The sequence below is a fragment of the Peromyscus eremicus genome, chromosome 15 (genome assembly GCF_949786415.1).
Source record: "Peromyscus eremicus chromosome 15, PerEre_H2_v1, whole genome shotgun sequence".
Classification (NCBI taxonomy): Eukaryota; Metazoa; Chordata; class Mammalia; order Rodentia; family Cricetidae; genus Peromyscus; species Peromyscus eremicus.
Window position 1 is genome coordinate 69,201,664 of NC_081431.1, and position 25,171 is coordinate 69,226,834.

Here is a 25,171-nt window from a genome sequence, read left to right on the forward strand (position 1 = left end):
GGCTGAGAAATGTGAACGGGAGCCTTCCAAACTGTGAGCCAAAGTAGAGGTTTTTACTTATGAATTGGTGCATCGGGAATTTGGTTATGGGGATGGAAGTTGACTAATCACTGCCAAGCCAGCTTCGCACACCAAACATCAGAACACACTGTGAATGGATTTAGTGACAAGCCTTTATGTAGGAGAGAATGCAGCACTGCCTTACTCTCTGAGCACTGGAGAAAGCAGAAAGTTGACGTTGACTGGACTGAAGCACTAGTTAGGAAACAGTAATTAATAAAGGTATAAGCAATTGAAAGTTCAAAATAATTAAAGAAATGTCTAGTAAAAGAAGGTTGTTTCTAAATTTGAAATGTCCCCCATGGTTTCATGCGAATCAGTTCTTGGCTCCCAGCTGGTGCTGCTGTTGGGGAAGTTGTAGAGCCTGTAAGAGGTGGCACCTTAGAACAGAAGGGAGTGGCTCCCTGGGGATGGGCTGTGAGGTTCTATAGCCTGGTCCCACTTTCTGTTTGTTTGTTTGTTTTGTTTCTTGTTTTTGTTTTTATTGTCTCTTTCTGCTTCCTGTGTGGGGATAGAACATGACAAGTCAACTTCCTGGGACTGCTGCCATGTCTTTCCCAGCATGATGGGCTGTGTCCCTCTGGAACTGTAAGCCAAAATAAGTAATTTCCTCTTTATGATCCTTTAATTGGGGTATTTTTACAGAAACAGAAAAGAAAGTAATTCAGCATGTGTATTACATGAGCAAATATATAACTACATAAAATATTTGAATATAAAATAAAGGCAAAGTATTTTTTTAAAATGAGCAAACTTGGGTGCAAACCTATGTTTATATATGAAACAACACTCCACTGTGCTTCCAGGATAATAGTTTCTGCTACATCAACAGAAGTATAAATTGAAGTAGATCAATATTCAGGAAATAAATGTCCACATCTTTTAAAAATCTATATCCAAACTATCTGAGAGCCCATATGGTATCTAAGGAGAGTATATGTAAAAGTTCTCATTGAGGTTTTGCTGAATTTTCAATTGTGTGGAAATACAAAGCTGGTTTGAGCTCTGGGGGAAGAAATATTTCACAACAGAAATCGTCTCCCTCTTTAAGCAAATGAAACCAAACAACAAGATTAGGATGAAGTAGTCAATATGTTTCCCAGACTCAGAGAACTTTGTAATTATCAAAAGGCAGTGAAGTCCATTTCAATATCAGATGGATGGAAAGTTTTAACACAGCTGCCAAATCCCTTCATTTCTATATCTATTTTTGGAGATAATGGAAACATTAAAAGTGGAAAGATAAAATTGACAAAATGAAGCTTTTAAAAATAATTATAATGGTTTAAATATTTGATATTCCTATACCGTGTATAGTTTTGATAGAGGGAATTTGACGCTTTAAAAATGTTTTTGAATACTTACTTAAGGTTTAATATTGATGGCGTTTTGTCTGCATATATATCTGTGCACCATGTATGTGCGTGGTGCCTAAAAAAGGCCAGAAGGGGAAGTAATACCCATCCCCCGGAACTGAAGACACAGATGGCTGTGAGCCACCATCTGTCTGATGGGATCCAAACCCGGTGCTCTGCAGCAGCAACCAGTGTTCTTTCCACTCCTGAGGAAATTTAATCTTAATGGGAGAAATAAACAAATACACGTTGTCCAGTTAAAACAAAAACCCTACATTTAAAAAGAGAACACGGGGCCTGGGGCTCAGAAATTAGGACCAGATACTGCTCTTGAAGAGATGCTGAATTTAATTCCAAGCATCCACATAGTGGCAACCACCTATAACTCCAGTTCCAGTAACCCATTCTGGCCTTCTCAGGTCCTGCACTCAAATACATATACCATCCAGAGACACACACAGAGAAACAGGATTTAAAATTAAAATTAAAATTAAATATTATAATGAAATTTAGATGATAGCAACATATTTATCAACATGTATATATACTGTGAATGTGGCATTTAATTATATGTGATGCTGTTTACACATAGAACCACACTTATGTAAATAATTGTGTACAAGTATTTTCTTATTTTGATGGATACACCATAAACTTACATTTCTAGAATTGTGTAAAAAAAGCAGTATCCTTGTATTGCAACAGATCTCTCAAAAAGTTTCATATTGCATATCTGAAACTATATCTGTTGAACAATAATTGACAATCGCCATTCTATTTTTAGTTTCTCTTTTAAATATGACAGAATCTAATAGGAAATTCTATTTTGTGATTATCCTATTTCTCCTATTTTACATGCCATGTTGTATCACAAAATAGAATATCTTTCCTTTATAAAGGTGCCATTCCACCAGCTATGTGTCTTATGTTACCTTTTTTTAACCTACACATTTACTCTCCACACTTTGACTACTGTAAGTGAAGCTACAATAAATGTGAAAGGATACATTTCTCTCACAGACCCAGTTTTCAAAACTTTTGAATGTATTCTCAACAATAAGATTGCAGAATTACAGCTTAGTTCTCTTTGCCTTTCTTGTGGAACCTTCATGCTGCTTCTCATAGTAGCTAGGCCACTGAATCACTTCAACAGTGCATAAGAGTTTCAGTTTTTCAACTTCCTTGCTATAATTAGGTTTTATGATATCAATATTAGGAGCATGGAGTGACCTCACATCATAACTTTGAAGTTCGGTATTGATTGGTGATGGGCTTTATTTTCTCGTATGCCTGCTGTCCATTGAAGATAAATAAAATTTTTCCATATTTAATATCACTTTTCTTACTAAATCATATAAGTACTTTATATGTTGTAGATAACTAACCTTTTGGTATTAAGTTACAAATGTGTTTTTACATATCATTATTTGCATTGAAAATGATATATATTCAGCATTTATTTTATATACATACATATGGACATCACTTGTTTTGATTGTGTCTATGCCTAGTGAATGCCATGAAGAACATTTGGAGGTCAGAGGACACCTATTAGGAGACGGATCTCTCCTCCTATCTGAGAGTTCTAGAAATGGAACTCAGGTGGTCAGGCTTGCAAGGAAGCCGTCTTATGGTCCCCATAATTTTTTTTATTATAATTCTAATTATTTCTTTTATTGCAGGAAAAATCCTCAAGCCTGATGTGGTCACATTTGCTCATTTTTGCTTCAGTCCCTTGAGTGTTTTGCTGTCTCCCCCCCCCCAAAAAAAAATTGCCCATTCTAATTTCAAATTTCTTGCCTGTTCTATTCTGTGAGTTTTGTAACTTCAGTTCTTATCTTTATGTCTTTTATTAACCTTGGGTTCACTTTTCCACATGGAAGAAGAGTGTGCCTTCATGTGCTGCACATCACCCCTCTGTGTACTGTTGACGCCTTGTTAAATATTGCCTGATAATTATTATGATGACTTCTGGGCTCTATGTTCTGTTTCATCTGTTTTTGTTAATATGAGTATATTACCACACTCTTTTGATTTGTGTGTTTCAATTGAAGTATGTGTAGATGCTGGGAAACTACAGAAGGGGCACTGGGGGAGGGAGGGTAGAGCTTAGGTGGGGAGGGGCAGTAAAAGGCCAGTGTTACAAGGGGTGAAGGGGAGTCATTGGTGCAAGTTGTAAGTTGGGAGGGAAATGGAAGGATGGGGCAGAGGAGTGGGTGGGAGTTGGGGTAACACTAAAGATGTTTGGAAGAGCCAGACAGAAACCTGCTATTTTATAAATACTTTAATTGGAGTTATTATACATGAGGTGATGATGCTTTCCCCAAAAGCCTTATACTATCACACAGAAGCCTAGTCCCAGCTGTGGTTCACCCCTTTTTGTGTTGTGAGTCAGGGGACTCCCAGAGACTCCCAAAATAACACAAGCTACTTCCATTGCACTTAGTTGCCTACAAGAAATTGATGGTAAGACTTTTATTGCTAAAAACACTAAGCACAGAAAACAAAGAAATCAAACTGGTACCATACGCTTTTGCATAGTTTCACTTTATATATATTTTTTAAAATTTTTATTTTGCAATACAATTCAGTTCTACATATCAGCCATGGATTCCCTTATTCTCCCCCCTCCTGCCCCCCTCACCTTCCCCCCAGCCCACCCCCCATTCCAATCTCCTCCAGGGCAAAGCCTTCCCCACAGACTGAGATCAACCTGGTAGACTCAGTCCAGGTAGGTCCAGTCCCCTCCTCCCAGGCCGAGCCAAGGGACCCTGCATAGGCCCCAGGTTTCAAACAGCCGACTCATGCAATGAGCACAGGACCCGGTCCCACTGCCTGGATGCCTCCCAAACAGATCAGGCCAATCAACTGTCTCACCCACTCAGAGGGCCTGATCCAGTTGGTGACCCCTCAGCCATTGGTTCATATTTCATGTGTTTCCGTTCGTTTGGCTATTTGTCCCTGTGCTTTATCCAACCTTGGTCTCAACAATTCTCGCTCATATAAACCCTCCTCATTCTCGCTAATTGAACTCCCAGAGATCCACCTGGGGCCTAGTCATGGCTCTCTGCATCCAGATCCCTCAGTAGTTGGATGAGGTTTCTAGCACGACAATTAGGGTGTTTGGCCATCCCATCACCAGAGTAGGTCAGTTCGGACTGTCTCTTGACCATTGCCAGCAGTCTGTTGTGGGGGTATCTTTGTAGATTTCTGTGGGCCTCTCTAGCACTTTGTTTCTTCCTATTCTCATGTGGTCTTCATTTCAGTGGTTAAGAGCACTGACTGCTCTTCCAGAGGACCCAGGTTCAATTCCCAGCACCCACAGGGCAGCTCACTTTATATTTTAAATCAGGAAATTGGATGGCTCTAGCTTTAATCGTTTTCACAATAAGGGTCCCTTAAGATATCACATAAATTAATTTTAGAATTTAAAAAATGTCTTTTTATTAATATCAATTAATTAAATAATATATGAGTTAATTATGTTATACATGATTATACAAGTAATACATAATTTAAGTGATATGAAATTTATTTATTCATTTATTCATTTTTGAAACAGGATTCATGTAAGCTAGGTGACTTCAAACCTAGTATGTAGTTTGGATGACCTTGAATTACCTTCCTAGTACTGGGATCACATGTGCCACTGTGCCTGGTTTATGTGGTGCTGGAAATGAAACCCAGGCCTTCTTGCATGCTAGGCAAGCACTCTACTAATTGAGCTACATCCTCAGCTGTGCCATATATATATATATATATATATATATATATATATATATATATATATATAAAATATATAAATACAATATATATATTAAGAAACCCGCTTGGATTCTTACTGGATTGCACTGCAGCTAAAATCTTTTTCAGTAAGATGGACATCCTAATTATTTCCCTTAGTCTGCAAACATGGGATAACTTTTTATGTTCTAAATCAGTAGTTTGCAAAGATTTTACTTGGGAGAAATATGTGGACTTCTTCAAATCTGCCTTTGAACTTCTCTGTTGAATCTTTGCAATAATTTGTATTAAATTTGTGTGTGTATGTGTGTGTGTGTGTGTGTGTGTGTGTTGTATGAATGTGCTCATGCCAAGCCACATATGCAGAAGTCAAAAGACAGCTAGCTATCTTCATAGCCCCCTATCGATTTTTCAAGTCTTTTTTTATAACATGAAACTTCAGAATCTGCTTGTTTCAATTGTCACTCATTTCCCTTTGTGAAAATTCTCATTCTTATCATGTCCTATATGTGGGTTTGTTCAGATGTCTTTCTTTCCCCACAGATGACTGAACGTATCATTTTAAAACTAGCATTGTTCTGGATGATTTCTTGATTTCTATTTCTTTCAGGTTGGTTTTTGGATAATTAGCATGTCCTTTTTGTGGCCCACATTTTCTTGTTCTCCATAGGCCTTGCCATATCTTATGAGGATTCATGCATTGGAAGAAAACTAATGCCCATGTGGTGTTTGGGCCATCTCCTGATTCAGGAAGTCCTTCAACAATTAGTTCAGAAAGAGATTTCTGAACTCAGCGGAGCCTTTTAGAGGGATGTACAGCTTTTCAAGGTATGTGCTTATACTTGCTGTATTAGAGGTCTCTAAGGATTTTCTTTGCAGGAACTGGTAATAAATCCATCGTTCTGTGATCTATACATGGTGTAACAGTCCTACATTACTCTTGTTTCCATTATCCTGGTCAGCCATGGACAGAAAAATAAAATATTTTGAGGAGGAGAAATAGACTGCTTTTGGTAAACTCTAATACAGTATATTTTATTATGTTTGCATTTTATTATCAGCTACTGTTAATTACCTGCTTCCCCTAATTTACGAATTAAACCTTCATTATAGACTGGTATGCATACATGGGAAATCACCATGTATAGAGTTCAGAACTAATTTAAATTGTAAGTGCCCGCTGTGGGGCTTGGAACGAACTCATCTTGGATACGTGAAGGGGTCCACTATATTGCAGATTCTGGGGTACCATAACGTTAGGTCTCTCTGTGCTCTTTTATTCTCAATAACACAAAACATGGTAGTTTCTTTTCAGTAGAGAGAGGGGAAGGGGTGGAGGAGGAGGAAAGAAAGAAGAAAAGGTCAGGGAAGGGAGGAAGAAGAACAAAAGACCGGGAAGGAGGAATGAAAGGAAATGAGAGGTAAGAGATAAATATGAAAAAGGTCAAATGGGGCCAAATTGTGCCCCCTCTGCCCTCCAGAAAGAGCCACAATGGAACAGGTTCCCTGGGTCTCTCTGAGAGGTACCACCCACTATCCATTTTCCGTGATTGTTTATTTGGAGATATATATATATCCAAACAGCTTCTTTCTGTCTTCTTTAAGGCTTCCCTAGGCTCTCACCCTACACCAGGGCTAATTCTCTGAATTAGGCGAGGAAGAACTCATCCCTGGTCAGTGTTCCAAACCGAGAAGATGGCTCTGTTTGCCTAGTGCTTTCCGTGAGAAGCTCCGTGCCCGGCACTTTCACTGGTGGGACAAAGACGTTCTGGTCGTAGGGATACCTAAGGGCATGCCTTTGTCACATCAAGATGGCTGTTCCAACCCTTCCCTCATTTGAGCACTGGAGTTTTTCAGTTGTTTTCTGGGGCTCTTCCACGGTGTTTTGAGTCACATAATCCTAAGGGCATCTCTCTAAGGGAGTAAGGGCAAAAACATCCTGACTTCTTGCAGGTGCCCATCTACTCTCCTTTAGCAATACTTAGATTGATAGAGCAAAAGTAAATAATTTTTAGTGTTTCGTTTACTATCTACTGTTTAGGAAAACGAATATCTATTTGTTTATATTTAAAAGTGAATTCCCAAGATCCGGCAAGATTGTTCAGCAGATAAAATCTTTTGCAACAGAGCCCAATGACCCAAGTTCATTCCCTGGGCCCCACATGGTGGAAGGAGGGAACGGAGTGTCACGAGTTGTGCTCTGACCTTTACATGCACTCATATGTGTACATGTGTGTCCATGCACACACATGCACATGCATACACAATCAATGAATAAATAAATATGTGTAATAAAATTTTAAAATGAGGTTTGAATTCTCCATTTTGAACTTCCCCATTCTACAAACAAGGCTGTCAAGTGGACTCTGGTTTAACAGAAGTAAGGAGTTACAGTGGAGATTCTTCTCCCTTATGGTCCCTGCACATAGGTTTCTACAATTAGGAAATGCCATTGCAGAAATAGCCCGAAGACATACACTTTGGTTTTAACCTTTAACAAGTACAAAAAGATTTGAGAGGTTCCTAGAAGCTTCGTTCAAAACTACAGATTTGGAAATATATATTCAGTACCAAAACTGATTCTACCTTTTGCTTTTGGGCATTTACTTGAAGTTTCAGCTTCATGTGTATTTTGATTAAAGTGTCTACAATCACATCTGGATTCAAAGATGTCCTTGAAAGAATTAGTTCTTTAAAGAACACAATTTTCTTTAAAAAAAAAATAAGCATTTTGGTAATAAGAAATGTGATTTATTTTATAATGAATACCCCAGACTTCTCTAATCAGACAAAAACATGTTCTAATACAAATATTCATGGGAGCAGCAGAAAGGACTCAGTGGGTAAAGGGCTCAAGCAAAAGCTGGCTGACCAGAGTGTGGGTCTCAGAGCAAAGCTACCTCTAACCCCAGAATGTGGGAAGCAGAGTCATGGCATTCTCAGGACAAGCTGACTAGCTATACTAGCCTAATTAGCCACCTCTAGGTTCAGACAGAGACCTCGATTCAATAGACAGCAATCAAAGAATGTTCCAAAGTCAACTCCACACACAGGCAAACAGAAATATATATATATATATATATATATATATATATATATATATATATATATATATATATATATATATATATATAGTGTGTGTGTGTGTGTGCGCGCGCGCGCACTTTCACAAACATGTGCCCCGGACACATGGGAACATCAATACGGGAGTGCATGAATATCACACACAGAAAAGTGGTCATGAACAAAGGAGACTTGCTGCAGAGAAAAGGTCATTTAGTTGTTGCTCAGAGCCTAGGTTTGGATCTTGGCTGCTTCCTTTCCTCACTTACAAGAACTCATTTTAGACTTTGTTCACTTCAGGTTGTTCTGAGAATGAAAACAGAATGAAATGGTTTTTGTAAATTATCAGGTAGAATTTCCTACATCCATGATAAACTCAGCCACTACAACCACACAATCGTGTATTTAGGAGCCCGTTTGCCGAAACTAAACTAATTCCTATTATGTAATATTTTTGCAGCCTGTGAAGTGTTGGATGAATGAGGAAGAATGCTGCTCTACAGTATATAAAATAGAACTCTAAATTATCCGACGGAACCCAGATATTTCTTGAACATGGTTTAGAATGTGGATTAGTTATTTTCTGTTGCTGTGATAAATTAACATGACCAAAAGCAACTTAGAGCAGATAAGGAATTTGTCTTGGCTTGAAGTTCCAGAGGGACAGCGTCCATCATGACAGGCAAGACATGGCAACAGTCAGAGAGTGCCAGAAGCAGGAAGCTGGCTGGCCACCCACAGGAAGCAGGTAGAGAGAATGAGAGTGGAGGCAAGTCTATCAGCCCCCAAATCCTACCCCTGGTATTGTCCTACCCCTGCAAGGCATCGCCTCTTAAAAGTTTCATAACTACCCCGAACGGTACCACCATCTATGAAGCTAGTGTTCAAATATGTGAACCTATGAGGATCATTTCTCATTCAAACCACCACAGGAGGTAACCTCAGGGCTTCCTGCCTTTTATTTGTAATTTATGGGTGATGTAATTAGGAACAAATACTGTCTGAGCCTATCAAATATGTCATTTAAGTCTCTAAGTTTTAAGAAGCGTGTTGCCTTATTTATCATGTAGTTCCTTACATAGACTACTCCTAGACAGGCATTGGACAAACATTTTCTAATGTTTGTAAATTCACCCCATTTCCCCCGCCTATTGTTCTTTTATACAAGATGAAATGTTAACAAAGGTATCACATTATCATCAGCACTTCAGCTGTGTATAAGCATGACAAGGTAGTTCCAGCATCCTTCCAGCATGTATACCAGTACTTCGGATTACGCTGAAGAAGCATTACTTTATCACAGACTAGTAGTAACACACATAGATTAAGTAGAGTCTTGTCACAGAATTCTTACATTAATTGAAAGCAGTATGGCCTATAAGAACTATGAACAATTGACTATTGATCATACAGAGAAGGATACTGAGGAAATTCATCATGGCCTGCAGTCCCTCTACTGTACTAGAATTCTGAGCACTGCAGATTCTCAGTGGCAAGCGTCTGGGAGTGGGTGGACTGCTGATAGTTTTGTGCACATCTCTCTGTACTTCACTTAGCCCATTTGGCAGAATCTCCATAATTATGAATGTAAGTTATCATCCGCGGAGCTTGATATTTAAAGGTTTATTTTTTATTTGTGTTTTTACTTGTGTAAACATTATTAAAATCATAATTTTGGAGCTGGAAAGATGGCTCAGCATTTAAAAGTATATACTGTCCATGTACTTCCCTTGCAGAGGATCTGAGTTCAGCTTCCAGAATCCACATGGTAGTACAGAAAACTGACTTCCATAGTTGTTCTCTGACTTCTCCAGGTGTGACGTGATACACGCTTGTTAACATACACACATACACTCACACATTTCACACATGAAATAAATAAATGTAATAATTTTTTAAATTATGCAAATCAAAACAAACAAATAAACCTCCAAAATAACAGAAACCACAAATGTACTGGTGGATCTGAGCTTAGGATTCAATCTTTGAAGAGGTCTTGGCTGTTCAACCCCAAAGGCCCAATCTGCATGTGTACTCTAGCTGATCATGAAGATAAATCTGATGACCCATAGCATGTATTTCTTCAAGGAATATACAGTATAGCAGAAGATACAGTTGTATCTCTATTCAAGTGGAAAATAGACCAAGAGAGACTCACCAGGGTAAGCATTACATGTTATAAGTCAATAGGCAATAAATTCTAGAAGTAAAATAGGACCCCTCATTTACATGAATCAGTCTTTCTAATAATAATCTATCAGAAAATGAATTATAAAGTATTACCCATCATAACCGAGTTTTCTTGAGAATATTTTCTTGATTACTGCCCAAATGTATTTTTTGGAAGGAAAAATAAATCAACACAAAATAAAGATACAACAATGTTATCAAAATGTACATTATATACATGTATGAAAATATGATGAACCTCACTATTTTGAATAGTTAATATACACTAGTAAAAATTTCAAATGTAAACAGAACCCCCCCCCCCCCCAGTGTTTAGAAACATCTGATATAGCACTGTTTCCTGCTTTTGCTATTCATGTGCTGGGTAATTTTAGAAAATTGTTTAAGCTCTTTTGGGATACTTAATATAATCTGTTTCAAAATGTTATGACTCGGGCTTGCAGGACAGCTGGAGGAGGGTAAAGAGACCACTTTCATTTATCACTAACATTCTAATAATGTATTTTTTATTATTTTTACCATCATTTTTATTTAAATCTTTTCCAATCACCTTGTCCTAGCCTTACATTGGTATTACTTCCAGATTATTTGTCATTCACAGAAGCAACTGAAACAAATTCACCACACTGTAACACAAGTTTTAATCAGATAAAGACAGGGAAGAAATCTTTTGCTAGCTTCTCCTGAAAGTGGTTCAGAAAGAGCTCTTTATTTTAATTCCTTTGTTTTTAAGATTTTACTTTTATGTTTCTGTTTATGTGGATATGTTCATGTAAGTACAGATGCTCAGGGAAGCCAGAAGAGGACCTTGGATGTCCTAGAGCAGGAGTGAGAGGTAGTTAGTTGGGAGGTGCCATGTGGATCCTGGGAGCTGAACTCAGGTCCTTTGCAAGAGCAGCAAGTTTTTTTAACCATTGACCTGTCGTTCCAGTTCCTTTTCTGTTGCTGTAAAAAAGACATATATTTGCTCATTACAACAGTAGTTTGGCTTCAAAGTAATTTAAAAATACCCTGTATCTTGCCTTTGCATTTATTTTTTATTTTATTCCATTTTATTTTTTTGCTTACTGATGTCTATTACATTTAAATAAAAATGCTTAACTATTTGAATCACAACTTTGAATCCCAAAGAGGGATACAATCCTTGCAAATTATTTTTAAGCACCTCTAACTATTCAACAGTGGCAAGTGTTCTTCAGACGGAATGGCAGTGAGTTCTCTCCCATCTCCTTTCTTATCTTCTCTCTTTTTTCTCTGCCTTCCTCCACTTTTTTTCCTTTTCCTTTCTTCTCCTCCCTCCTTCCCAATCTCACTCCTTCTCTCATTTTCTCTCTCTTCCTTTGTGAATGCCACATTATTCCTTGGATCCAACAATACAAAATGTGAGTATTCAAGTGGCCATAAGTTCATGAACACTAAAGTACCCTGACATAGCAAACATTTTAATGAGAAACTATGGAGTCACAAAATATCTTATATTTGATCATATTGAAGAATTATGTAATTAATGACATCCTTTCTATGAGGAAACCCTCATAGACTACTGGCAGTTGATTCATATATGAAGTTTAGTTTTATTTCCTGGAAGATTTTGGTATTACAAAGATTTATTATTTGAATGTCAGAATGTATACATATATGTAGGTGACCACAGAAGCCAGTAGAGGCTATTGGATTTCCTGGAGCTTGAGTTACAGATGTCTTGACACACCTAATGTGAGTGCTAAGAACCAGTTTAGTGGTTAGTAAGTCTGAAAGAACAGCTTGTGTTCTTAGTTGCTGTGTGTTCTCTACAGTCCTTCCTAACGGGTTTTATCAATGATCTTCTTAACAGTTAACTGAAATTTGTTATGCAAAGCTCTTGCAAATAAAATTATAGATAAGCTTGAGCTAAATTTTGTTGCAAAATTATTAGAATAGATAGATAGATAGATAGATAGATAGATAGATAGATAGATAGATAGATAGATAGATGGGTGGGTGGATGGATGGATGGATGGACGGACAGACGGACAGACGGACAGACGGAAGGACGGACAGACAGACAGATAGATAGATAGATAGATAGATAGATAGATAGATAGATAGATAGATAGATGACAGATAGATCAATATAGATTATAATATATATTAGTTTATAATGTGGATTTATGGTTTCCAAATAGGCACTGGAGACTTGTAAAGCACACAATAAACATCCCCCTGTGCAAGCAGTAGAATTCTAGTGTGACTTTCTATAACCGGTGGCCAAGCTGACATTTTTTTCATCATGTTTTACATGTTACTGTGCTGAGCTTCCAGGATAAACAGAGCAGTGAAATGAATGCCCATATACTCATCACTCAACCTCAACCACTGTCAACTCAGGACCAACCTTACCTTAGAGTCCTTATTTCCTGCCTGCATATATTTAAATTCAAAGTAAAAGTTAAAAATAAAAGCAGAGTTTGTTTGAGTTGGAAAACAGTGAAAAAAACTGTTAACAGTTGATGGCTTCTTGCTTTAAAGGCACGGCTTCTTTAATTGTGGTAGGCCCACAATGCTCAAGGAGATGGACCTGCACCCATGAGTTTATGAGCAGCATAAATTGAATAACAGAGCATATGAATTTGGGAGAAGGTAAGAGTCTTGTTACATCCATGAGTGACAGGAACAGTGAGAGTGAATATGATCAAAACACGTTGTATACATGTATAAAATTGTTAATGCATTAATAAAAGATACTGTAATTTAAAAAAAGAACTGTATCAAATCATCCTATCATAGTTTTATTTTACACATAAATTATATCACTATTCATAAAGCATGTAGATTTTTTTAAGTACAAATTCCCCATGGGAATTTCTACAAGAATTCACTCCTTTCTGGCCAATTTAGTGGTATTTTATGGCTGATGAATTCCTTAATCTGAATAGTGAAAATACGTAGGAAGTAATCTGTTATTTTTTTCTATGTACTTCCAGTAACAACACTGGTCTGAGAGTATTGATTTTATTGACCAGCTAGCAATAAAATAAAACAAACAAACAAAAAATAAAAGAAAAACCAAGCAAACATAAAGCCAGAGGATACAACCTGAGCCTGAAGTTTGATGGGGAATCTAATAGAGTCATAAAAATTTTTCAATTCAAAGTAAATGACTGGCCAACCAGTGTCATTTTAAATGACTTCTTTCCAACGTCTACAAGACTAACATGACTTTATCTAGTCTGTCTGGGATTTTTGTTCTTTTTAATGTCATTATGTATATACTCACACTAGGGATTTTGCTTTTTTTAATGTCGGTATGTACATTCACACATGTGAGCAAACATACATGATTATGGGGGACAGACTTGGCTATTGTATGTGTTCCTCAGTTGCTCTGTACGTTACTGTTGAGGCAGGGTCACTCAGTGACCTGGGTTCACCAAGGAGGCAGACTGTCTGGCCAGCAAGCTTCATCGATTTGCTTGTCCCCATTGCCCCAACACTAGGATTTTAGGTGCACATCACCACAACTGACTTCTTTTAGGTAAGTTATAGGGGACCAAATTCAGTGTGTAATTGACTATTACACCTCCCCAGTCCCCATTTTATTTCTTGGTCTCATCCACTTTCAATACGTCTAGATATGTCCCTTTGTATCTTTTGTGTCTTGTGACTTTGCTAACAATTTTATTCTTCTAAAACAGCAATTAATATTTATGTAAATAACCTCTTCCTGTCAAGTAGAACTCAGTTAGAAAGTTGTCTCATGTCAGCAAGACACAACCACCCCTTCATTTTATCCATCCTGGTTTGGATTCCGTTTTGTGCTTTCATGGTATACAATGACTGATTTGCTTAGACTGCTGAGTCATTTCAAACGTCTCACAGATAGGTATGATATATTTTTATTGTGGGTAAGTTGTTCACTTATTTGACTGCTTTTTGCAGTGTAGAGAATTAAATGGTAAAATAAATTATAGTGTATTTTGATTTTTTTCAAACTTGGAAGACTATTTTTTTTAATCACGATTATCATGGTATCACCGGCTACATAGTAATTTCACACTTTTTTTGTTGTTTTTGACTTCAGACTATGTGAATTTTGGGGGCTTAATCCAATTTATTCATAGCTGCTCTTAATTAGTATCTGGCACTGAGGTATACCTTTGCAAGGTATACCTTTTCATCAACTATATAAAAAAAATTCACCAGCTACAACACTGTATCCACAAGTACCAAATTTTAGATATTATCAAATTCTGAGTAATGAAATTTCCCAATGGACATGCACTTCCTAAATATGTAGGCAATCCATTTCATCCTTTTTCATATTTGCTTAATGTTCTATGCTGCAATATTTGTAGAGTTTGGCAAATTCCATTATCCGGACCACATATTCACTATCAGTCATCAAGCTATTTTTTTTTTACTTATTCACTGTTTGAGTGAGTTTGGTCTACATGTTTTGTGTTTCTTATATTTTGTTTTATTTTTAATAAAACTCCTATATCTAGAAAAAATAAATGAACTTCAAGCAAATGGAATTACATAGACTGTATTTCACCTCTTGCCAGCCCAGTGATATGTTTGAACACAATAATGTTCTAACATTATGTAGTAGAAATAAAGTGAACAAAAGAGAAAGCGTGTTTTAGTTGGCCAATGTGTTCCCATTCTTCAACATCGTCTTCTTAATTGTGAATGGCATGACTGGGTAGAGAGGTTGTATCATGGAGTAACTCCTTACTTTCCATGTCCTCAGACTGAGAGTAGTTTTTCACTGAATTCCATATTCTGGTTGCTTTATAGTTAATTTGGAAGAAAATAATCTGAGATCTTTCAGTACCTAGGAATTGCACATGGCCTTATGGAGCCTGACAACATTAAAAATACAGAGCCATTTGCAAGTGAGTATAAACAATATAGGGATAGTGAGAGTGAGATCTTACTGAGAGAATTCACTAGGAGGGCTTTGGCTATTCAGTGCTTGATTGTCCAAAGTAAGGACTGGGAGTCACAATCATAAATCAGCAAAAGACCCTCAGTTGGCTAAAATAGGACTAAAAATGCTTTTTAGAGATTTGTAACAGTGATCTGTTACAAATATAATATGTATAAAATAATCCAAAATAGGTATATACACACAAATATGTACATACATGCACATATTTTTGCACATATATGCACACATATACATATATATACACATTTATATGCATATGCTGAAACACACACACATACACATTGTTACATGGCAGTTTCTTCTGAGATTAAAACTTTCCGTCTTGGAAGGACTCTCAATGAGACACAGGAAAATTAACAACAGGGTGTTCTAAAAGATGAAGCATTCCATTCTGCAGGAAAGTTCACTAAGCTCAGGAAGTAAACAAATCAAATACCCTCAGAAGTCCCTGAAACTAACCAAATTCACCAGGATCCTTCCTCTCAAAGCATACATAAGGCATAAGAACTGCTGAGAGACACTCTCCAGCAAGCTAAGCTTACTAAAAGAGTCTCAGACAAACTAAATTACCTGGATAGGACACCCTCCAACCTGTTGTATTGCCTGAAGGCTATGCAGTATGCCCCAAGTTTTCCAGAATTTGTGAAGTGTCACCTATATTTGGGTTAGCTTTTGGTGATGCAGCTGTCTTTGAGTTATTTCTACTCCTGTAAGTAATCCCAATAAAAATCATTGTTTAATCAAATTGGACTTTGGTGGTGTAGGCAGACTTTTTCTGTCTGCAGCTGCTCTCAAATAATCACTCAGAGGCTTAATATTAATTACAAATGCTCAACCAATAGCTCAGGATTTTTACTAACTAGCTCTTAGGTTTTAAGTTAACCCATATTCCTTATTTATGCTCTATCATGTGGCAATCCCTAATTAACATGGCATATTTATCTCCTGCTCCCTCTGCATCTGGCTGGTGACTCCAGACTCTTCCTTCCTCTTCCCAGAATTCTCTCTATGTCTAGTTGTCCCCCCTATACTTCCTGTCTAGCTACCAGCTAATCAGCTTTTTATTAAACCAATCCAAGTTACAAATCTTCACAATGTACAACAGGATTATTCCACAGCATTTCCAACTTTTTGTCTAATTAAAAATAAGGTTATAATTTTAACATAGTAAGTTTAGATATAACAAAAACAGTTATTAAATAAGAATTACAGTTACAATATCCAATCCATTTGCGTTTGGCAAAATTAGAGAAAATACTCTATTATCCATCTTATCTTGGTGAATCTAAAGTTTTACATCTAACTTACTTTTTTATCGTAATGAAGGAGAACTTTAAGTATAATTTTTTAGTCTTCAACTCCATCAAAGACCCCAGAAGGGTAAAATGTTATCTAATGACAGGAACATCAGGCCACCTAGACAGTCATCAAAAGTTCTTCTGTGACATTGGGGCATCCCACTACGACCTACAGGTCTTATGTATCTGACAGACATTTCTGAGGAGCAGGGAATTCTGAAGGATTGTCCTCCCTTATCTTGGTAAAGTTTGGCAGTCACTTTTTCTTGCACCTTGCTGGTCCAGTTTTGGCAGTATCTGTCAATAATTTAGATAAAGATAATTTCTTTGTCCACATGGCTATCTTTTGCCATAAAGAAAATAAACTCCATATGAAGTTGCTTTGATGGCCATCATCTTCATTGAAGCAAATTAGTGCTGCCAGGAGCAGACATGTCTCACTGTCATAAAATGCCTTAGGTTATTAAACATATTAACACATTTGTAGGTCTTTGAAGTGTTTGAAGACCATCTATCTTTCTAAATATATCTGTGCATGACCCTGAAAACATACCTAACATGCCTATAAGTTTGAGTATTACAGATGACAACTATTAATCTGTATTTCTTAATTAATTATTACATCTTTAAATGAGCTGCATAAGCACAATATCCCAGAGTAGAAAAAGACATACAGTATAAGAGAAATAACTTTAAATTTGTATCAATAAACTAAAATCCATACAAAGGTAAAATATTTTGAGATTAATAGCCATTTTTTTTAAGTAAATTCAATAGTCTACCCCTTTATCTGATCATTTCTATATCCTATCCCATTTTTTCTTTAGAAAGAGATCTTTGAATTTAAGTCCTTTGTTTAGTGTTTTTTCTTGACTATGACCAATAACAATTTGTAACCAACCTTCCTTAAATGATGACAAATATTCAAAACCAATCTTTTGGGAATATGAACATTGCTCTCTAAACTACATCCTGTAGTTTATGGGTGCTGTTATCTTTGGGGGAATATTGAGAAAACTTGGATAATAAGTCCCAGCTGTAGTAGTCTGTGAGGCCAGACCATATCAGCAAGCAGCTTTGGACCATTCATTTTTATTGGTACCTAGTCCCCTTGTTCTAAAAAATACATAAACTTTTAAAGGTAACATACATATGTGCATTAATACAAGCATTGTGCATTGTACATAAGGCAACCAAGCATAATTTTTTGTTATGTGTTTGAGTACGTAAATATACATCATATGTCTTGTAGTCCTTTTATGTTTATTTCTTTATGTTTGCAGCCAGGATTTTCAGGAGGGTCTTCCTCAAACAAACCTGATTTTCTTTAATCCAAAATGAATCACAGCTTTTCATCCTGTGAAAATAAAGCCATAAACTCTCCCCAAAAGCAACATACCTTTTGACTTAAATTTTGAAGTCAAGATATTTTTTAAAATATATAGGTTGTTTTAATCTATCAGCTTTTCTTTCTCTTTTTTACACATTTGAGAAGTGTTTTAATTTAAAGTGAGCAATCTGTGGGTATTGCAATGATTAGAGATACAGAGATAGTTCAATGATTCTTGGACAGCCTTCTAATTAAGAAAAATTTTAAACATCCTAATCAACTAAGTCATTGTATGTTTCTAAGCTCACACAGAGATTAACATATTAAAAATTTAAATATCACATTCAAAATTATCTACTTTTATAAGCATTTTACATTAAAAAATACTTTCAAACTATTTTTCCAAAGCATTGGTAGTTACCATTTTTTAATTTTTTTACTAATTTTTAAAATTTATTTTACATACCATCCACAGTTTCCCCTCCCTCCTCTCCTCCCATTCCATCTCCCACCTACTTTCTACACCCCCCACCCACTCCTCACAAAGGGTAAGGCCTTCCATGGGAGCCAACAAAGCATGACATATCAAGTTGAGGCAAAACCAAGCTCCTCCCCGCTGCATCCAGGCTGAGAGAGGAATCCCACCATAGGTAATAGGTTCCAAAAAGCCAGTTCATGCACAAGGGACAGATCCTGGTATGTTACTGGACATTGTTAATATATATAATGGAGGTTTTTTTTTTTTTTTTTTTTTTTTTTTTTTTTTTTTTTTTTTTTTTTTTTTTTGCTTTTTCAAGACAGGGTTTCTCTGTGTAGCTTTGTGCCTTTCCTGGGACTCACTTGGTAGCCCAGGCTGGCCTTGAACTCACAGAGATCTGCCTGCCTCTGCCTCCTGAGTGCTGGGATTAAAGGCGTGCGCCACCATCACCCTGCTATAATGGAGTTTTTATCTGAATCTGTCAAATGTTAATGGACTAGACATCATTAATGTAATCTTGACTGTGTATATTGTATATACTTACTGGATATAATTTTTCTTGTATTAGTTATAAGCTTTTTAAAATTTTAGACAAAAAGAGAGGAAATGTGGTATTGTATTCCCTCAAATATTGTGCATGCTAATAAACTTATCTGGGGTCAGAGACAGAGCAGCCACAATATTAAACATAAAGGATAGGCAGTGGTAGCACACGCCTTTAATCTTAGCATTCCAGAGACAGAAATCCATGTGTTCAAGGGTACAGACAGGCATGGTGACTCATCATGCCTTTAATCCCAGAAAGCAAGCCTTTAATCCCAGGGAGTGGTGGTAGAAAGCAGAAAGGTATATAAGGCGTGAGAACAAGAAACTAGAAGCATTTTGGCTGGTTAAGCTTTTAGGCTTTGGAGCAACACAGTTCAGCTGAGATTCATTCTGGATGAGGACTCAGAGGCTTCCAGTCTGAGGAAACAGGACCAGCTGAGGAATTGGCAATGTGAGATAGCTGTGGCTTGTTCTGTCTCTCTGATCCACCAGCATTGACCCCAATAACTGGCCTCGGGTTTGATTTTATTAATAAGAACTGTTTAGATTCCTGCTACACTGGTCTCCACTGCTAGGGACCCCACAAACAAACCAAACTACACAGTTGTCACCCACATGCAAAGAGCCTAGGTTGGCCACAGTGAGGCTCCTTAGCTGTTGGTCTTCAAAATTCCAACATAGTTATTCACAGACTTTGAAAGAACAATATTCAACTTCATATGGAAAAACAAAAAACATAGGGTATCTAAAACAATCCTTTACAATAAAGCAACTTCTGGAGGCATCGCCATCCCTGACTTCAAGCTGCAGGATGTCTTTCTGTATGCTGTGAATATGTGTTGCTATGACTGGTTAATAAAGAAGCTGCTCTGGCCTATGGTGAGTCAGGTTTTGGTCAGGTATGAAATCCAAGAGACTGGAAAAAGAAATGCAGAGACAGAAAAGACATGAGCCAGACTCCAAGGAGCAACATGTAATGGGATTTAGGTAAAGCCATGAAATGTGTGGCAATACATAGATTAATATTTATGGGTTAATTTAAAATATAAGAGCTAGCTAGCAAGAGACCTGCCATAGACCATACAGTTTGTAAATAAAAGTAAACCTCTGAGTGATTATTTTATAAGTGGCTACAGGACTGTGGAGCCAGTCGAGACCAGAGAAAGATTTTGACTACACTACTATAAACCTATAGTAGTAAAAACAGCGTGGTATTGGCATAAAAACTGACATGTGGACCAAGGCAATCGAATTGAAGACCCTGATATTAATCTGCACACCTATGAACAACTAATTTTTGACAAAGAAGCCAAAACTCTACAATGGAAAAAAGAAAGCATCTTCAACAAATGATGCTGGCATATCTAGATGTCAACATGTAGAAGATTGCAAATAGATCCATATCTATTGCCATACACAAAAGTCAAGTCCAAAAGGATCAAAGATCTCAACATTAATCCAGCTACACTGAACCTGATAGAAGAGAAAGTAGGAAGTAGCCTAGAATAGATAGATACAAGAGACCACTTCTTAAATATAGCATCAGTAGCACAGACACTGAGAGCAACAATTAATAAATGGGACCTCATGATACTGAGAAGCTTCTGTAAGGCAAAGTATACAGTAAATAAGACAAAACAAGAGCCTACAGAATGGGAAAAGATCTTCACCAACCCCACATATGACAGAGGGCTGATCTCCAAAATATATAAAGAAATCAAGAAACTAGACACCAAAATACCAAACAATCCAGTTAAAAAATGAGCTACAGATCTAAGCAGAGAATTCTCAAAAAAAGAATCTCAAATGGCTGAAAGACATTTAAGGAATTGCTCAACATCCTTAGTCATCAGAGAAGTGCAAACCAAAAAGACTCTGAGATACCATCTTACACCTGTCAGAAAGGCTAAGATAAAAAACCCCAATGACAACCTATGTTGGAGAAGAGTGGAGTAAGGGGAAAATTCCTCCACTGTTGGTGGGAGTGCAAGCTCATACAGCCACTTTGGTAATCTAGCAGCTCTAATCCAGTGAGTGTCTCTTAGCAGCCATCGTTCCTTCCTGAGCAGTCAAAAAATTCAAAAACAATACAATAACATATAGTATCCAGACTCTCTATGTGTTTTCCATCTTTACATGGCTTTTTCAGTATTACTTTACTCTCTTTTTAAGAACTGTATTATTTTAAAATTACATTTTTCATCTAAGACTGTATATACTCTTTCTCTTCTCTCTCTCAATCATTTGTACATTTTTAAACACAGTATAACCCATTTAGAGGTTTTTTTTTTTTCTGTCTCAATCTGTCTTTAATGTATATCTGTAATCCTTTTCTGTCTGCATGAGCAAAACTCCAAGCAGGTTGTCTCTCTGTACTATGGCATGTGTGACAGAGTGCAGGAATCTGCCAAACTGTTTAACTCATGGCGGTTGGTAGCCCACTCCATCTCACAGGCAGCTGTTGGTAGATATGTCTCTGCACTGCAGCTGGCATGAGACTATGAGACTAGAAAGCTGCAGTTGCCTCTGTTTTTTGTATATTTAGAAACTTTTTTTAAGCTTTCTCAGTTTTTATGTGGAAATTCTTGCTGAATGTTTGGGTGCCATTTGTAAGAAGAGTTTTTCTGTCCCACAGCCACTCTCAAATAATCATTCAGAGGTTTAATATTAATTACAAATGCTTGACTAATAGCTCAGGATCATTACTATCTAGCTCTTACATTTTAAGTTAACCCATATTTTTTATGTACACTCTGCCATGTGGTGGTACCTTTATTTAACATGGCAAATTCATCTCCTGCTCGCTCTGCATCTGGCTGGTGACTCAAGACTCTGCCCTTCTTTCCAAAATTCTCTCTATGTCTTGTTGTCCTGCCTATACTTCCTGCCTGGCTACCAGCCAATCAACTTTTTATTAAACCAATCCCAGTGACAAATCTTCACAGTGTACAAAAGGATGATTCCACAGCATAGTGGTGTCCATTCTTTGTTCTGTCATTGATTCCCTATTTGGGATGTATATATTTGTTCAAATGTTATCTCCCCAGGAACAGTGCCACACAGTATATGTACATGTATACATGCATACAAATGCACATACACAAACACATTGTGCTATTAGTTTTAATGTTAGACTTGACACAGAATGACCTGGAATGGCCTGGAAGGAGATTCTTAGTGATGAGTTGTCTTTACTGGCCTTTTAAGAGATTGATGTGGGAAGATCCACTTAGAGTCCAGCCCACTCCCTAGGCAGGGGTTCCTGAATTATGTAAGAGTGAAGAAATCAAGCTGGGTACAAGTAAGTGAGTATGAACACATTCCTTTCCCTCTGCTCTTGACTGTGGATGTGACTAGGTATTTGAGGCTCCACAGTGATGCACTGTTCCCTGGAATTATAAGGTGTGAGAAGCTGCTTTCATATGGGTATTATGTCACAGCAACAAATTAAACTAGGACACATGTACTTACATACACATGCATATATAGAAAGATAGATGATAGACAGACGGACATGTGTACACAAATACATAAACATATACAGAAACGTGGTTATGCACATACATGTATATCTGTGAGAGATGCCAATATATGGCAGAGAAAAGAAGAGAAGACGCAACTTAGTGGATGGCATTAACTGTATGAAGGAAATGTATCAGGCTGGCTCTTAGAAACTGATTATTTTCCCCTTAAAAATACCTACACACTAATGCTCAGATCCTGTAACTATCTATGTTCACTTATAAAAGAAATGGAATTTTGCAAGCATCATTAGATAATGAGTATTCTTTAAATTGCCTGGGTAAGATGAATGCCACCACATTATTTTCTTTTTATAAAGGAAACTAGAGGAATCATGTGATGGATGGAAAGAGACTGTATTTATGACTTTGAAGATGGAGGGTAAGTTCATGAAATTAGGAACTAGGCATATATGAATTTTGTGAAATACATAAAATGAATAAAAATAAGTTGAAGAGGCCTTGAGTTTGAAGGAAAGTGGAGAAGAGTGTATGAGAAGGTGTGCAGGGAAGAAAGGCAAGGGAGAAATGTAATTATATTATAATTTCAAAAAGACAAGAATTAAATAATTTAAGAAATTAGTTCAACACAGACTAAGCATGGCGGATGAGAAAAGAGGATTTCAAAAGAATAATGTCTAGCAATTCCTGGTGGAAGTTTTGACTGAGCTTGGGGACAGCAAGAAAGAACTGGATTTGGGGCAGGGTGACCACAAGCTTCTATTTCGGTCTTACTGGGAATTAACTGCCTCTTCAGTCTTCAAAAGGAAATACCCAGCAGGCCATTGAGATAATGCCGTTAAATATCCAAGAGGAGCTCAGGTCCTCTGGGAGATAAAAATAATCATACTGCTGAGGGGTGGCAAGAAGGAAGGGAAACAGCCTTTTATAGGAATCTGTGGAACAGAAGCCAATTTGAGAGCAAAACAGGAACAAGAACAGTACACCTTGCAAGTTAATGGGAGACCAAAACGGGAAAAATAGACCTCGAAGGTTAAGAGTTCTGTTTGCAGTTACGAGAGTTCAGAATAAGTTCCTGATTGTCTTTGGTTTGCTTGACCTATCTGCACTTGATCCCATGCGGGCAGGAAATACATGGGCAAGAAATACGTCAAGATGAACACTTGCCCCTGATTGGATGTAGGCTGAAAGTACCTAGACAGGAAATATGTCAGGATGTATGCTTGCCCCTGACTGGATCTGATGGGAAATGTGGTAAATTATGGGTTTTGCCTGTTTAAGCCCCTGTGAAAATGTGACTTGTGGCCATTTTCTGGAACCCAGAGATGGAACTAACCAGAGTCCATCTTCCTGGCCAGTATATAATTAAAGCTTGCTTCAAATTTGGCTTAAGACTGTGGCAGTGGTCTTATTCTCAACTGGCGGGGATTAACACCAACCAGTGCAAAGGAGGTGCAGGCCTGGACGATGTGGACTGGAAGCAGGTGGTGTGATACTGGTTTCAGGTAGTCTGGCAATGGACAAGGATTTAGGTTATAAAATCAAGGGAAGTTTGTAAGAATGCTTTCTGATTGTTTTAACTTGTATTTTAGTTCATTTCCACACCACTGGGACAAAATCCCTGACAAACCAAGAGGGGAGGAATGGCTTCTTTCTGTCCTGCGTTTGACAGTGCTGTCCACAGTGAGGGAGGGATGGTGGCAGGGGAGGCTCAGTGCTACAGCACAGGAGTAAAAGCTGCTCACTTCATCTCTGGAGCCAGGGCTGGACTGTGACCCATAAGGCCTCTCCCAGTGACCTGTTTCCTCCAGGGAGGTCCACCATCATTATTAGTACAGTAGCTGGCAACCATTTGAAACTTTAATAATCAAATATGCCAAAAATAGGTAAAAGTGAGATAAAATAATTACACAAAATGAGATTCCTTATGGTAGATATCACTGTTACTATTTTTAATAAAGCTAAGTTGAAAATGAGTGGGGAGAAGGCTCAGTGGGTAGCGTGCTTGCTGTGCAGCAGTGAGGACCTGACCTCAGACTCCCTGACCTCACTGACAGCTGGATGAGGCAGCGTGCCACATGTCTGTGACCTCAGCACTTCCCAGGAGAGATGTAAGGCAGTGAACAGATATGGACAAGAAATCCTGCCTCAAACAAGGAGGAAGGTGGGGATTGACATCTACCCGAGATTGTTCTCTGACTTCCACATTTGTACCATGGCACAAATGCAGGGTAGACACACACACACACACACACACACACACACACACACAATCAATCAATCAATCAATTAAATCAATCAGTCAATAAATCAAAACTCTAATAAATGAAGCTTTACTAAATATAACTCCATAGAGTTTTCACATTTCCATCATTTAGGGTCTTCATTGCCTTTTATTTATACTGCATATTTTAAAAGTTTAGTGGCATTTAACACTATTCATCATTTGTATAATGACAATTTAACTGTCATTCTTTGTATGGTTACTGAATCTATATTCTTATTCTTTGTTTAAAACTGGAGAAAGGTAAAAAAAAATTGGCCCAGGATCTGCTCTAAAATTATGCAGGTTGGGTCAACATGTTCCATATTTATAGGCTCAGCTATACTTGATTATATTGCATTCAGTTTCTTGGAAGAGAGCTAGGTAATTGATTATGTTATTGTTTAAATGAAATGCCAGTGAAAATAA